Raw genomic sequence first — 16,564 nt, 5'->3', positions numbered from 1 at the left:
CGCGGCCCCTGAGGTCAGAGCTGCTAAAACGCGAGGGACAGAAAGCCTGAGTGTTGCTCTGCTCTGAGGGTCCCACCGGCCACGGGACACGGAGGGTCATGGACATGAGGCAAAGGTTCTTCCCCAGAGGTGCTGGACACTGAACAGGCTCCCAGGGAGGTGTCACGGCCCAACCTGACAGTGTTCAACAAGAGACTGGACACCGTCCTCAGACACACGGGTGACCTGTGGGGTGTCCTGTGCAGGGACAGGAGCTGGACCCCGTGATCTGCGGGTCCGTCCAGCTCAGGACACTGTGGTTCGGTGGTTCGGGACGGTACAACACGGCGGTGAGCACCAGGCGCTCTGGTGCTCGGTGCCCCGAGCCGGGCGGGTTTTGGCTCCGGGATGGCGCAGGTGTGGGCGGCCGCGCTGGCACGGATCAGAGCGCCGTGACCGCGTTGCCAAGAGGAGATTTCGCCGTGTACGGAGCCGGTTGGTGAGAACAGGGCACGTCCCTGGAACCGCCGTATCGGGCGAGCGATCGGGAACTCGGCGTCTGGTTCCTGGGCAGGCAGATTGTTTCATCACGGCAACGTGGTGATTTATGTCACTGGTGTGACTCGCCTTTTTTTGTTGGTTTTACACTCAACGCTGACCTGCACGCGGGTGGTTCTGTGGGGAGCTGCTCTGTGTGCCCCCGTGCACAGTCCCGAGCCCTCCGGCCCGTCCTGCTCGCGGAGGAAACTGGATCTCCAGTGGAGCCGGGCTTGTGCCTCCCAGGAATTTCCAGAGCGGTTATTTTTGGAGGCCCCACAGGACCGGCCCTGGTGATTCAGCTGCTCACTTGCTCCTCTCCCAGCAGAGCAGAGACCTGGAATACTGAATAAAATCACTCCAGGTGGGGTTTTCCTGCACAACGGGGACTTTTTTCTCACAATGTGGGTTGCAAAACCCGCCGAGCAGCACGTGGGGCTGTGCCAGGGCTGGAGCCCACAGCGCGTGCTCCAGAAGGGATTTGTGCGCTCTGAGCGGCCCTGGCTGGGGAAGTTCGGCGCTCGCTGCTCTCTGCTAATGCAGCTTAATGTGTCCTCAGAGATCCCTGGGCCATTTGCTTTTCAGCTTTGGGAGCTGCTGCTGGCAGGTCGGTGGATATTGTGAGCACAGGATGGTATTCTGTACACACAATGAGGAGTATCCCCAGCACAGGACACTGTTCTGTACACACAATGAGGAGTATCCCCAGCACAGGACACTGTTCTGTACACACAATGAGGAGTATCCCCAGCACAGGACACTGTTCCACACACAATGAGGAGTATCCCCAGCACAGGACACTGTTCTGTACACACACAATGAGGAGTATCCCCAGCACAGGACACTGTTCCACACACAATGAGGAGTATCCCCAGCACAGGACACTGTTCCACACACAAAGTGTGGGTTGTGCTCTCCCCACAGTAGGTTTTTCTTCACTTCTGGGAAGCGAAAGGTTCTGCTTTTGGTGCGTTTTTCACAAGTGAAAGGGTTCCTGTTTCTTTGAGCATGATTTTAGCGGTAAAACGCGCAGCGTGGTGCCCTGTCCGGATGTGCCGGCGGCCCCCGGCAGCACCCGCTGTCATTGTTTGCACCCGCCGCCGGTTATTTTTAGCGGGGGTTGGTTATTTTTAGCGTGGATCGGCCGCAGCCCCGTGTCCCTTGCGTGCCCCTCGGAGGGGCAGGGGGGCTCCTCGCCGTCGTTACCAGTGTTCCCCCGGGTGATGGTTGTTTTCCCTCTCTCCGCTTGCCGCGGTGCCAGCTGTGCGAGCCCGGCTCCTTTAACACAGGTGTTGTTTGTGTTTCTCCTGGCAATCTCCACATGGGGTCATGGGGAGCGTTTGGCCAAAGGTTGACATGCGTCTTGGTTGAAGGTTTTGAGGTTGGTAGCCTGTTTTTCACCAAATGGTGTTAACCGGCACCGGCGTGGGTGCCGCTCTGCTCTTCTCGGCGCGTTGGACGGTGAAGTGTTGATGCTCTGGCGCCGGGGACGTGCAGAACACGGCTGGGCTCTGGGTGAGCGGGGTGAATTCCCGTTCCGTTCGCTGCGGTGAATTCCTGCTCCGGCTGCGCACAATGACGTGGAAACGGTGCAAATCCGCCTCCCCCTGAGCCTCGTTTAGTGTAATTTAATCTCGTGCTGTGGTGCAACCGCTGCTCCTTCCCATCCCGCCCTCGGTTCCTCGCTCACGATGTTCCTGGGGCGGTTTTGCTGCTGTTGGGGTTGTGTTTGGCAGGTGGGGGTGTTACCCAGCCCGGTTCCGGGTGTTACCAGGACGCAGGTCACAGGTCTCCTCATAAGACCTATGGGGAGAGGCTGAGGGAGCTGGGCTTGTTTAGTCTGGAGAAGAGGAGACTTAGAGCTGAGCTCAGCACTCTCTAGAACTACCTGAAGGGCAGTTCTAGCCAGGTGGGGATTGGGCTCTTCTCCCAGGCATCAGCAATAGGACAAGGGGCCATGGGCTTCAACTCTGCCAGGGGAAATTGAGGCTGGAGATGAGAAAGCAATTCTGTGCAGAGAGAGTGGTCAGGATTGGAATGGCTGCCCAGGGAGGTGCTGGACTCACCGGCCCTGGAGGTTTTTAAACTGAGATTGGACATGGCACTTAGTGCCATGATCTAGTCAATGGACTGGAGTTGGACCAAGGGTTGGACTGGATGATCTCTGAGGTCTTTTCCAACCCAGTCCATGCTGTGATTCTGTGTGAGGTGTTCAGGTGGTATCAAAGGATTACCCAACAGGGTCTGCTCACAGTTATCACCTTTGGACCTGAAAACAAGGGGTGTTGTTGTTTGAACGAATCGGGTGTGATGGGAGCTACAGCCACGGGTGTTTAACTGAAGATTAATGTGATGCGGGGGGAAACATTAATGTCTGGCGGAGGATGCTGTGTCCAAGCCCTCCTGTGCTTGTCGCCCTCAGACACGGGGTGTTATTGAGAATTGAGCTTTGCTACAGAATGTCTCGCTTGGAAAGCGCTTGTTTTGGGTTTGGAGATGACGGTGCCGTGTTTCGGCCCGTGGGGAGGACGGCACTCGGCAGTCGTGCGCGGTGGGGACAGACGCCTGGTGACTTCTTTACCCACCAATTCAAACAACGTCATCGCGGGTTCCTCGGGTGACTGAACACGTCGGCGCGTTGATTTGGTGCTGCTGGAGCCGGCGTCACCCGCCGCGCTGCCAAAATTCACCTTCAGCCTCTGTTCCTTTGCCAGAGCTCCAGTCCGGCCGCCGCAGCACTGAGGTGCTTGCAGGAGCCGCCCGGTTTGCAGGCGGGAGCTCGGCGTCACACCCGCGCTCTTGACTGGGGGTCTGTCCATGCGGCCGCTCTCTGCTGTTCCGTCCCCTCCGGTGCCGTGTGAACGACCACTGCAGCATTTAATCCTTTTCTGGGGCGTTGGGACCCCCCGAATCCTCCGCAGCGTTGGGCAGGAGCGCGACCGACAGCGGGTTGTCCGAACGCGCGGGCCGGAGCCGCGCAGACCTGCTGCGCTCTGCGCTGACAGCTGCCTCAGAGGGTTTGCTCTCCAGGACCGGTTCCCCTGAGCGGACGTCGCACGCGCGAGTAGCTTTGGGGAGGACAAATGGTTTTGGAGAATACGGAGAAAACTCTGCCAGGGCATAGCTGGTGTCCCTTTCCAGCCGGGCTGGAAGCCCTGGCGGGTTGCACAGCCTGTAGTTCATTTAGGAATGCGGCTCATCTCGAGGAATCGCTGTTCTGAGAGCTGGACGATTGTCTTTTGGCACCGTTGTGGCCTCGTGGAGCGGAGACGGGGCTGGACGGACCCGATGCGTTTGGCCTCCGGGTCTGTCCCTGCGCCGCCCGGGGCCCTGCGGCCGCGCTCAGCTGCACCGCAACGTGCTTTTATCATGTCTTAGCGATTTATTTCGATGAAAAGCCGCTTTCCTCGTGCCCCGTGCTCTGCCGAGCGGCGTTGGTGGCGGGGCGGCTGTGCTGGCGCTGAGCTCTTGGGGTTTGGGCAATCTTTAACATTTCACTTCAGAAAACATCTTATCTTCTAAACCCGGCTGCTATGGGTCGTCTATGTAAAGATTCATCCATGAGATCGGCTCATCACGCTGCAGTGTTAGGTTAGTAAAGCTCACCGTGAGAATGCAGCAGCACAGGGTATGAACACACTGCATTAAATTCTATAGTAAGTTCCCAGGAGCGTGCTCGTGGCCCATCCCGTTCAGCTGAGGCACTGCAGGCTTTGAATATTCGCTCGTCTTCTTGGCATACGTCATGTGTAAGAATAGTTTCTTATTTGCTTCCCCAAAATAAAGAGGAGCTTTCAGCCGGCAGCGTTCGCTCGGGGGTTGTGCCGGTGCAGACACACACAAGCAAAGCTCGTGTTTGGGTTTCCGGAGACGCTGTTTTTATCCCCCAATCCTGGTTTCTGCCCCACCTCTGTCCCCCCATTCTCCTGGAAAGGTTTCCAGCGGCCCTAGTGCAGCCGGGGTTCCCCGAGCCCCGATTCTGGGTCACCCTCAGCTGCTCCAGCGTAACCGGCACTTTGGTTTTGAAAGTCGGGGTTGCACAACCTATTAGCGTTGAAAGAACTGTTTACTTCGTTAATCAGCTTCGCTTGGAAAACAAAGCTGGAGTGGGGGCAATAAACCCGGCAGCGGGCGGAGCGAGCTGGGCGCCGTGCGCTGGGCCTTACCGGGATTCCCGCTGCTGGGATGTGCCGAGCCGCCCCTGTGCCCGCTGGTGCTGGACACGAGCCGGGACGTGGGTTTGGCCGCTGTCAGACACCGGAGCTGGCAGAGGGGACTTACTCGCCCTCGCTGCGTCACGGCCGGCGCTATTAATACCGGGATTTTGGCTGGTTTGTGCTCTTGTGTTGCAGGTGCAGCCTCGGACCCGCTGCCTCCCAGCACAGCACAGGGCTGCGGTTTGCTGCTGGGGCTGCAGATCACAGAGCCCCGGGATGTCAGGGGCTGAAGGGCCCTGGAAAGCTCATCCAGTGCAATCCCCCCATGGAGCAGGAACACCCAGATGAGGTTACACAGGAAGGTGTCCAGGCGGGTTGGAATGTCTGCACAGAAGGAGACTCCACAACCCCCTGGGCAGCCTGGGCCAGGCTCTGCCACCCTCACCCCAAACAAGTTGCTTCTCATATTTAAATGGAACCTCCTGTGTTCCAGTTTGCACCCATTGCCCCTTGTCCTGTCCCTGGTTGTCACCAGAAGAGCCTGGCTCCATCCTCCTGACAATCCCCTTTCCATATTGATCCACAGGAATGAGTCCCCCCTCAGTCTCCTCTTGTCCAGCTCCAGAGCCCCAGCTCCCTCAGCCTTTCCTCACACGGGAGATGCTCCACTCCCTCCAGCATCTTGGTGGCTGCGCTGGACTCTCTCCAGCAGTTCCCTGTCCTGCTGGAGCTGAGGGGCCACAGCTGGACACAATATTCCAGGTGTGGTCTCCCCAGGGCAGAGCAGAGGGGCAGCAGAACCTCTCTGACCTAAATGTGTGATGTGTGTGGGCAGTGTTCGTCCCATCTGCCTCTTGTCTCCCTGGCACGGGTCAGTTTCTCCTTCACCTTCATTTTAAGCAGCTGCTGCGTGGTTCCTTTTCTGGCACACAAAGCACAAGTCCAGGGGTTCCATCCCCGGTGTGATCCTCTTGCTCCCCGGGGCTGGCAGAGAGAAGGTTCTTCAGCGTGAAAAGCGAGTCTGTGCTGCTGCCGCCAAGCTTGTGTCTTGGTTTCACGGGGAGTGATTTGGGGTTGTGCTCTGTGCAGAACGACGTTGGGATTTCTGGAAGGGAAGCGCGACCGCAGAGTTGGGTGGCGGGTTCGCTCCGCTGTGTGCTGCGTGGGGAACGCGCCAGACCGAACGCTGGCACCTTCTGTCCGGGGGCTGGCGCCCGTCCGCCGAGCAGACCTGCAGGGTTCCTCCCTCCCCGGTAGCTGTCTGCTCTGGAGGCTGTTCTAGAGCTCCAGCAGCAAACCCGCGGGAGACAGACCTCTCGGAAACACGGCTGAGTGGCGTGCAATGGCGGGGGGCTGAGCGGGGTACCTGCGCCGAGCCTGGAGACCACAGGCCTTTGTGTCCGCACAGACCCGTCACACCGCGACTGGGTCCGGCAGCAGCGTTTCACTGCTCGATCTTCCCGCCGCTCGCTGGATCCTTTCCCTGATCCCACAGGCGCAGCTGTGCTGCTGGTCATGCTCCGTGGCCTCGCAGGCGCTGTCGTGGCTGGAGAAATCCTCGCTTCTCAGCACAATGGGAGATAAACCCGATCTTGCGAGTGTTCAGTGCACTTTGTAGCCGATTTTGGTAAATATGCGCAGAGCTTTACAGCTTCACATTTTAGCAAGTCCAGTTTACCAGGTAGCATGTAGCAAAGAGTGTGTTGAAAATCACACAACCGTACGTCTCTAAATGGTTCATTGTATTGAGTGTGCGTCTGCTGAAGCTGGATGATCAATATTGAACCTGAATTGGGCTCGTGCACTGACCTGTGAGCAGTAAAACCACGGCCACACAGCTCACTGAGTTAGCAGGGAGAGCATGCATCTATACTAAGAAATAATCGATGGAGTTAGTGATAATTGATTGGTTTCTTGCCTACAGTGCATCAATGAATTGATAAACCAAGCGCTCTGCTTCCAAAGTGTTATTGCTGAACCTCCTGTGTCCCTCTTGTCGCGCAGGAGGATCCAAAAAACACCCCCTGGTTCTGCAGGTGGTCAAGTGGTTAATGACGGGTGCGTCTTTTGTAACTTAATCAGAGTGTTCATTAATTGGGCAGCCAAGGAGCACGTCCCGGTGCTGAAGGGTCGGGTGCGGAACAGATTGGGACCCAGCAAAACGTATTTAGTAATACAAACGTCGGCTTTGATCAAAGAGACGACCGGAGTCCAATTCCTTCGTAAGGTCGCGGTGCAGAGCGGCAGCCGCGGTCCCATGGGCGCCGGTGACGTTTGTTAGCAAACAGCGCTCACGCTGCGTATTTTGCGAGAAAAGGCGCTATTTTCGGAGCCGAGTGGCTCTTACATCCCCGAAGGGCAGAGTTTTGAGGTCAGTTTAATTCATTCCTTCAGGGTTTGGTGCCTGAAATTCTGCGATTGTCAGAGGACAGAAACGTCGTCAACACAAGAACTTGAGGAATGTTGCGCGTCCGAGTCGCAGGCGAGCAGCTCTGCTTGAACAGCCGCTCCGCTTAAACCGGGCACTGCAGAAGGGAGGAATAATTCGGGATTAGAGCGTGTGTTAGGTTTGTGACAGCGCCAGTGCACAGTGAACGTCTGGGTAGCCTAAGAAAGCTGGTTTTCCCTTGGTGCAGACAGACGCAGGGTAAAACCTGTTCTTTTGAGGGGCAGAAGTAAGTTCTGAAAGGTTATTTCCCGAGTAGCTGCTGTTGTTAACGCCACCCGAGTGGCTTTGGTTCAGCTGCTTTGCAGTTTTAAGGCAACAATCAAAGCGTGTCACGTTGTGAGAAGCTGCGGGACTCGGGGCGCGGGAGGAGCCCCCGGAACAGTCGGCTGTTGGGCTGTTGTTGTTCTCGGTCCCGCGGGTGTTAGAGCTCGTCACTCAGGGATCAACCCAGGGTGTCCTCACGGGGACTTGGAGCTTCCAGCGGTTTCTGGTGTCCCTGCGGCTGGGCCGCGGTCTGGCCTGTCCTCTCTACAGTGGCGTCAGCTGCCTAGGGGGTAAAACAAACAGAAATCCCACAAACATCTGTGTGGAAATGGTTGATTCAAGATCATCTCCGAGCACTTTGGACAGGAGGTGGTGACTCAGTGTTTCTTGTTATCTCATGGTGTATCTGTTATTTAAACTCCAACATGATAAGTGGAAATAGTTTCTTTTTTTCCTTTATAAAAACTGAGGTGGGGATCAGGAAAGCAGGACGTGTCTGTGCCCCTGCTTTGTGAACCTCGTGCAGTGCGCAGTTCTACAGGGGGATCTGCCCGGCTGGATCGACGGGCTGAGGCCAATGGTCTGAGGGCAACAAGGCCGAGTGCCGGGTCCTGCGCTGGGGTCACACCAACCCCATGGACGCTGCAGCTGGGGAACAGCGGCTGGAAAAGGCCCTGGGGGTGTTGGTGGCAGCGGCTGAACATGAGCCAGCGTGTGCCCAGGTGGCCAAGAGGCCACAGGATCCTGGCTGGTACCAGCACTGGGGTGGCCAGCAGGCCCAGGGCAGTGACCGTCCCTGTGCTGGGACCTGGGGGGACAAACCGCCAATCCTGGGGCAGTTCTGGGCCCCTCAGCTCAGGGCTCAAAATGGTGGCACCATAATCCCCTCAGTGCACAAAATGGTGGCGCCAGTGGCACCAAAATCACCTCAGGGCTCAAGAAAGGCCTTGAGGTGCTGGAGCGAGTGGAGAGAAGGGAACGGAGCTGGTGAGGGGCTGGAGCACAAGTGTGATGGAGCGGCTGAGGGACCTGGGGGGTTCAGCTGGAGAACAGGAGCTGAGGGGAGACCTTCTGATCTCTGAACTGCCTGAAAGGAGCTTGGAGCCAGGGGGGTCGGGCTCTGCTCCCCAGGAACAAGCGCCAGGAGCAGAGGAAACGGCCTCAAGTTGCGCCAGGGGAGGTTGAGGTTGGATGTGGGAACAATTTCTTCCCCAAAGGGCTGTGGGGCATTGAACAGGCTGCCCAGGGCAGTGCTGGAGTCACCAGCCCTGGAGGGCTGGACAGACGGACAGGAGGTTCTCAGGACATGGGGCAGGGACAGGGTGGGGAACGGGTGGGCTCCATGATCTCAAGGGGCTTTTCCCACCAAAATGATCCTGTGTTTCTATGGCCATGATCTCTGGAATCCAGGGAAGTGCTTCCTATCCTGTGGAACATCGGGGTGTCTCAGGACTGGTCCTAAAGAACATCGGGGTGTCTCCGGACGGTCCTGTGTGTTATTGGGGTGTCTCTGGACCGCGGCAGCACCGCAGTGCCGAGCATCCGTCCCGCGGTGTTACACTGCGGGGATTGCTCTGCTCTCTCTGGTTTCTCCTGGGCCACGCCGTTTCCTGAAGATTTGTTCTCAGTGCTTTGCAGATAATCAGTTTTTCCTGTTTCTCATTTGTTTAGGTTGTTTTAGCATCGTTAAAGGGGTGGAAGGGGGCATTTGGGGGCACTGTCGCCCCCTCCCACGCTGCAGGCCGATGGGCTCTGCCGTTTGCTCACAGCTGCTGCGAGCAGTGGGAGGTGGCAGCTCTTGGCATTTTTTTCTCCCACCTCTTTTTCTTTTATATTTTTTTTTATCCTTCTTGATAAAGGAGAAGAAATGTTTCATGGCTGTGTGACTTGGTGAGGGTGAGGCTCACCCTTTGTAATGTAGAAGCTGTATCTCAATCTCAATGCCCGGTGTTCCTGCGCCATTCCTGCAGAGATCGGTATCTTCAGCCGGTCCTTTCATCTATTCACCCCTGTGAGATGGGGGAGCTGCTCTCTGCAGGTACCTGTTCCCTTCCGTGGGTTATCAGGGAGCTTTAATCAGCTGGGGATGGTCCCTTTGCAGTGACAAGTGCAGGGAGAGCTCAGGTCAGGCCACACTCGGTCCTCTCCTCCCGCTCACATTGCGGGTCGGACAACTTGTCCAACTGGTTTGTTTTTCATCTTGTAGCTATTTTCAGCCGCTCAGCCTAACAAGGTGAAATGTCTGGGATGCTTTTCTGTTCCCTGGGCCTGCTGTGAGGAGACAGGCGGCGTCCCCGCGGGCTCCCCGCCCCCTCCGCCTGTTTTCTGCTTGTGCTGGTGTGGTGTAGGAGCAATGGTCAGTCTCTGCACAGGTACCCTGAGCACAGGGAGCCACTAATCCCGGCGTTGCCATCGCCCTGTCCCCCCTCCTGAGCTGCTGAGGCCGGGAGGATCCAGCGCCTCGGCAGGAACCGATTTAACCAGGCTCTGTGTAGGGGGAGCAGCAGAACCAGCCGGGCTGTAACCGCGGGGACGTGGCTGCTCCGCTCGGTATGTGCTGAGAGCATCCGTACTGAAGTGGGGGTTGTCCGGGATGTGAGAGGAGTCACAGGGTCATTTCAGTTGGAAGAGACCCTGGAAATCACTGAGTCCAACCACAACCCAGCCCTGTCCCGGCCCCATGTCCTGAGAACCTCCTGTCCGTCTGTCCAGCCCTCCAGGGCTGGTGACTCCAGCACTGCCCTGGGCAGCCTGTTCCAATGCCCCACAGCCCTTTGGGGAAGAAATTGTTCCCAGATCCAACCTCAACCTCCCCTGGCGCAACTTGAGGCCGTTTCCTCTGCTCCTGGCGCTTGTTCCTGGGGAGCAGAGCCCGACCCCCCTGGCTCCAAGCTCCTTTCAGGCAGTTCAGAGATCAGAAGGTCTCCCCTCAGCTCCTGTTCTCCAGCTGAACCCCCCAGGTCCCTCAGCCGCTCCATCACACTTGTGCTCCAGCCCCTCACCAGCTCCGTTCCCTTCTCTCCACTCGCTCCAGCACCTCAAGGCCTTTCTTGAGCCCTGAGGTGATTTTGGTGCCACCAGCACTGCCATTTGGTGCACTGAGGTGATTTTGATGCCCCTGGTGCCGCCATTTTGTGCACTGAGGTGATTTTGATGCCCCCGGTGCCGCCATTTTGTGCACTGAGGTGATTTTGATGCCCCTGGTGCCGCCATTTTGTGCACTGAGGTGATTTTGATGCCCCTGGTGCCGCCATTTTGTGCACTGAGCTGAGGGGCCCAAAACCGCCCCCAAGATTTGAGTTTTGGCCTCATTTCACCCCACCTCTTCTTTCGCTCTTACGGTTGTACTTATGATTCCTTTGGGCTTGGGAGATTAATTTTTAATACAAACCCAACTCTTGCTCCATGTTTAGAGTCCAGAGGGGACCGGTGAGCAAAGGTGGTTTCTCTCCAGTGTCTGCTGGAACGTCACTGCAAACTTCTCAGCGTTCCTGGTGATCTCCAGTATGTTTAACCTCATCGTACTGTATAGGCTGTGGAAGCACTAGTCGTCCTGTTCCAAATGAAGGATTAAATTGCAGAGATATTGTCATGCAGGAAGTCATCTGGCAGAGCTGGGACTTGAACGCTCTCACACATGTGAGCTCGATGGGACATCCATCATCTCCGGGCACGGCGGAGGAGCCGTTCCTGCCGCGGGATTTGCTCGAGACTGGGTTGGCTTGGCGAGTACATTTAGCGCCTTGATGTGAATCTGTTTGTGTGCGGGTCAGCCGGCCCCACAGCACCGCTCCCGCACCTCCCGAAACGAGGCCCATGGAGGAGCAGCCGGGGTGGCGAATACACCGCTTCTCGCAGGCTGTGCTCATGGGGGAAGCCGCACAGTATCCACAGTCTAAAAAGGGTCTAAAGCTGCTGGAGAGGGTGCAGAGGCCATGGAGCTGGTGAAGGTTTGGAGTGAAGCCGTGTGAGCAGCGGCTGCAGTCCCTGGTTTGCTCAGCTGGAGCAGAGCAGACTGAGCGCAGAGCTCATGGGCTGCAGGTTCCTCAGCAGGAGCAGGAGGGGCAGGCTGAGCTCTGCTCGGTGACAGTGACAGACCCAGGGAACGGCAGGAGATGTGCCAGGGGGTCAGTGGGACATGAGGCAAAGGTTCTTCCCCAGAGGTGCTGGACACTGAACAGGCTCCCAGGGAGGTGTCACGGCCCAACCTGACAGTGTTCAACAAGAGACTGGACACCGTCCTCAGACACACGGGTGACCTGTGGGGTGTCCTGTGCAGGGACAGACGTTGGGCTCCATGATCTGTGGGTCCCTCCAGCTCAGGACACTGTGGTTCTGTGACACTTGAATCTCAAAGCCAGACATGGGCTTCTTGTCAAGCCAGTCCCTGGTGAAGGCAGATGAAAGGGTTGGGGTGGGGTGTGAAATATTCATGATCCAGCAAGGCCGGGGTTGCCCGAGGCCAGTTCTGGCTGAGCAGAGTCCCACTAGGATGTGGATTTCTGAGAGGAACATCTTTTTCCTGCGAGGAATGGTTTCCCTTTGCTTCCATAACTCTCCTACCCGTTTCCTGCCGCCTCTGCTTTGCTGTGGGGAGCAGCCTGTGCCGCCCTGGGCAGCCTTTCGAGGGGCTGCAGCTAATGCAGAGAGCGCTTTCTCTTCGGTCGTGGTATTCTCCCTGCAGCCTTCCTCCACCGCTCATCATGACTGATGCAAAGTGTAAGTGAACAACAGTTCTGCTGTTCTCAATGCGTTTTACACCCGCCCGTCTCCATGCGGTGTTTGCATGGGAGCCGTGTGGGGTTGGCACAGTGTCTCTGTCCTTTGATATTGGCCAAATTCTTTTGAAATTACGTTAATTAAGGTTTGCTTCGCTGTGGCAAACTTTATATATATGCTGCAAATGCAACTGTGTGGCTTCTTGGACGTCACATCAGAATACAACTGTCTTAATAAAAAAAAATGCCTCAGAGGGGAAGAAGAGAAAGGTCTTGTTGTTTAACAGAGTGTTCATGTCAGTGTTGTAGAAGTGCACGTGAATGGTTTGGTGCAGAACATGAGAACAGAGACATTTGGTGCAGGGAAGTCGCCCAGCGTGAAGCGGAGCAGAGAACTCATGGCACCTTCTCCCCTGGTGCCACCTGAAGGGGTAGAGCATCTCTTCCTGTTGGCTTGGAGCATCTCTTCCTGTTGGCTTGGAGCATCTCTTCCTGTTGGCTTGGAGCATCTCTTCCTGTTGGGTTGGAGCATCTCTTCCTGTTGGGTTGGAGCATCTCTTCCTGTTGGGTTGGAGCATCTATTCCTATTGGGTTGGAGCATCTCTCCTGTTGGGTTGGAGCATCTCTCCTGTTGGGTTGGAGCATCTCTCCTGTTGGGTTGGAGCATCTCTTCTGTTGGGTTGGAGCATCTCTTCTGTTGGGTTGGAGCATCTCTTCCTGTTGGGTTAGAGCATCTCTCCTGTTGGGTTAGAGCATCTCTTCTGTTGGGTTGGAGCATCTCTTCTGTTGGGTTGGAGCATCTCTTCCTATTGGGTTAGAGCATCTCTTCTGTTGGGTTGGAGCATCTCTTCCTGTTGGGTTGGAGCATCTCTTCCTATTGGGTTGGAGCATCTCTTCTGTTGGGTTGGAGCATCTCTTCCTATTGGGTTGGAGCATCTCTTCTGTTGGGTTGGAGCATCTCTTCTGTTGGGTTGGAGCATCTCTTCCTGTTGGGTTGGAGCATCTCTTCCTGTTGGGTTGGAGCATCTCTTCTGTTGGGTTGGAGCATCTCTTCTGTTGGGTTGGAGCATCTCTTCTGTTGGGTTGGAGCATCTCTTCCTGTTGGGTCGGAGCATCTCTTCTGTTGGGTCGGAGCATCTCTTCTGTTGGGTTGGAGCATCTCTTCTGTTGGGTTGGAGCATCTCTTCCTATTGGGTTGGAGCATCTCTTCCTATTTAATGTGGCACCACGAAAGATTCCGAGGTGTCAGTGCTTGTATTACCGATGTGCTTGTGCTGGGCTTTGGCAGAGGATTTTGCTGGTAGCTGAAGTGATGCCTTTAGTCAACACAATTTGACTTGAATGGAGCTGATGGTGAGTAACAAGCCACCGTGACCCCGAGCAGGATCTTCGGGGCTCCCGTCGTCAGATACAACCCCTTAATGGAAAAATAACTCTTGTTGTCATCAGAGAACCCCAGGGGGGAGGAGCAGCCTCGGCCTGCTGAGAATCACAGGATCCCGGGGGTGGGTTGAGGAGACCCTTCCAGCACATTCAGCCTTCTCCATCACCGTGTTTAACGAGGCAAACGAGCCGTGGTGCTGACGCTCTGGCCACAAACTCTCCCTCTTCTGCGGTGCCGTCGGAACTGCTGCAAACCAGGGGGTAAAAGCTGCCAAAAGTGCCGTCGTTTGGCTTCGCTGGCGCCTCCAGCGCCGCCGCTGAAGGTTCTGCCTTCGAGGTGCGGCCGCCGAAGGTGAAAGGGACTTAGGAGAGATTTATCAGCAGCCTAACGATTGCTAAACTTAGTCACTTGTTTCCTGGCTCGGGGTGTGCGGAAATGCTGCAGAGGTGATAGTTCTGCTCTTGGGAAATGAATATTACCAGCGCGGCCATTGGCAACGGGCCCGCGCGGGCCCCGCGGCTGTGGCGGGGCGAGATCGTGGGGAGAAACACAACGCTTCGTGTTTGGTTTGCTTATCAGCCGACGTAGCCTGAAGAAATAAACCCTTCCAGTTTGCGCAGAGGTTTTCAGAGCCGGGGCCCCGTGTTACCGGAGCCGAGGAACAGTTTATGCGTTCCTTCTGACGTGCTCCCGGGGCGCGGGGGGGCTGGGATGTTTGCTCAACAGGGCCACGACCTGGTTCTGCTGCAGCTCCGTGTAACGGTTCAACGGGCTGCCCCACGTTGTCCACCCCATGTCCCAAAACCGTCGTTCCCGGCCGAGGCGAGCGCGGCCCTGCCGTCATGACTGCCTTTGTGTCTCCCAAGGAGAGACCGGAGCCGTGTTTCTGTTGGGATTTAACTGATTTTAAGCCCTGTTCTTTTACTGTTCTTTTAGCGTCTTCATGCTTGTGCGCTAATTGCAATATTGTTATTTATAATCTGGATATTTAAAGCTATTGTCTTGCTCGAGTTGGGCGGTTTACATCATACAGAAAGCTATGGCGTGCCCATACATGTTTTGGAATAGTTTTTTAAATTAAGACAAGCCTTATTTTCTTATTTAGAAGTACATAGCTTAAGCAGGCTTTTCCATTGTTGCAAGCTGCAGCAGTCTGTAATTAAGTTAAACATAAATTAAGCGTTCTGTTTCTAAATGCAGCTAATGGACACTTGAGTTGATTACCCCCGTTGGTCACGAACCGTTGGAGGCCGCTGTTTAAATGGAGCTGAGATGTCTGTCCTGACGTCTGCCCGGTGCCGTGCTGTAGGTCCCGCGCCGCTCAGCGCGCTCGCTGGCGAGGAAGCCGCGCTGGGGACACGCCGAGTGACACCGACCTGCTCTCCGACAGGGTGACCCCTGGCGCTGAGGGGGGCGCTGCGGCTGTGGTGGATTTAGACTCCAGCAAAGCCTTTGGCACCGTGTCCCACAGCATCTCCCGGAGAAGCCGCAGCCCGGGGCCTGGATGGTGTGTCTGCGATGGGTAAAGAACCGGCTGGAGAGCCAGGACCAAGGAGTTGTGGTGATCGGAGCCAGATCGCGTTGGTGGCCGGTCAGGAGCGGCGACCCCAGGGCTCAGTACCGGGACCAGTTTAATCTCTTCATCCACAATCTGGATGAGGGGATCAAGTGCACCCTCAGTACTTTGCAGATGACACCGAGTTGGGTGGAGTGTTGATGTGCTGCAGGGCGGGCAGTTCTACAGGGGGATCTGCCCGGCTGGATCTTTGTGCTGAGGCCAATGGTCTGAGGGCAACAAGGCCAAGTGCTGGTCCTGCGCTGGGGTCACACCAACCCCATGGACGCTGCAGCTGGGGAGCAGCGGCTGGAAAAGGCCCTGGGGGTGTTGGTGGCAGCGGCTGAACATGAGCCAGCGTGTGCCCAGGTGGCCAAGAGGCCACAGGATCCTGGCTGGTACCAGCACTGGTGTGGCCAGCAGGCCCAGGGCAGTGACCGTCCCTGCGCTGGGACCTGGGGGGACAAACCGCCAATCCTGGGGCAGTTCTGGGCCCCTCAGCTCAGGGCTCAAAATGGCGGCACCATAATCCCCTCAGTGCACAAAATGGCGGCGCCAGTGGCACCAAAATCACCTCAGGGCTCGAGAAAGGCCTTGAGGTGCTGGAGCGAGTGGAGAGAAGGGAACGGAGCTGGTGAGGGGCTGGAGCACAATGTGATGGAGCGGCTGAGGGACCCGGGGCTCTTCAGGGACACGGGTTAGTGCCGGAGTTGTGTTACGGTTGGACTCGATGCTCCCAAGGGTCTCTTCCAGCCAAGCTGATTCTGTGATTCCGTGATTAACGTGTGTGCAGCCCCGGGGGACGCAGCGCACGGAGCATCTCGCCGCGGTGACACACGCGTCCCTTCCATTTGTGCTCCCTGACTCAGCCCCCGGGCTGCGCCGGCGCCCACACGGCCCGGGGGAGAACAAAATAGCTCCTGTAATCCTGCCCAAATATCAAGCTGTGCTGGGCAGCGCTCAGCCGTGCGTCTCGTGCCTCCCCACCTGGACTGAAACCCGGCCGGGGGATTTATGCAGTGCCGAAGAACAGGTCCGCTTAATATATGGTTTCGCGCTGCTCGCGCGCCCGCCGTGCCGTGAGCCGCGCGGGTGTTTCTGCCGTCAGCCGCTCCTGTTCCCTTCCCGAGCCACGCGTGATTCATCCTGCTCGTTCAAACTCTGTGGGGCGAGTTCCTTAACGAGTAGTCGTGGAAAACATCGTTTGTTCGGGTGAAATAATGACGAACGGAGTCGAGCTCAACCGCGCTCTGCTGGCCCCGGTGGCTTCCAGTGGCGCTTTCCATCGCGTACCAGAGAGACACAGATCACGTCCTTTCTGCTGGGGGCCGGTAATTAAATGAACCGCTGTGCGGGTTTAAACAGCACATTAACACGTACGTACGGCACGTAAATGGCGTGTTCACTCTGCCAGGGTGCAGCAGGATTTGTGCGTGTACACACCGCAAACACGGGGAGATGCGCCGGTGCTGCTCAGCCTCTCGGGAAGATGAAAAGAGGATTTATTGGCGACATAAGCAT

The 16,564-nt window shown here is 56.7% G+C and overlaps 1 protein-coding gene across 14 annotated transcripts in view; it reads left to right on the top strand.

Annotated features, from left to right (window-relative positions):
* The window catches only part of STIM1 (stromal interaction molecule 1), a 92,715-nt gene that overhangs the window by 1,423 nt on the left and 74,728 nt on the right, over positions 1-16,564 (top strand). The gene's annotated exons all lie outside the window — the stretch shown is intronic.

The sequence above is a fragment of the Columba livia genome, chromosome 1 (genome assembly GCF_036013475.1).
Source record: "Columba livia isolate bColLiv1 breed racing homer chromosome 1, bColLiv1.pat.W.v2, whole genome shotgun sequence".
Classification (NCBI taxonomy): domain Eukaryota; kingdom Metazoa; phylum Chordata; class Aves; order Columbiformes; family Columbidae; genus Columba; species Columba livia.
The sequence above is the reverse complement of the archived record's forward strand: the minus strand, read 5'-3'. Positions and strand labels throughout refer to the sequence as shown.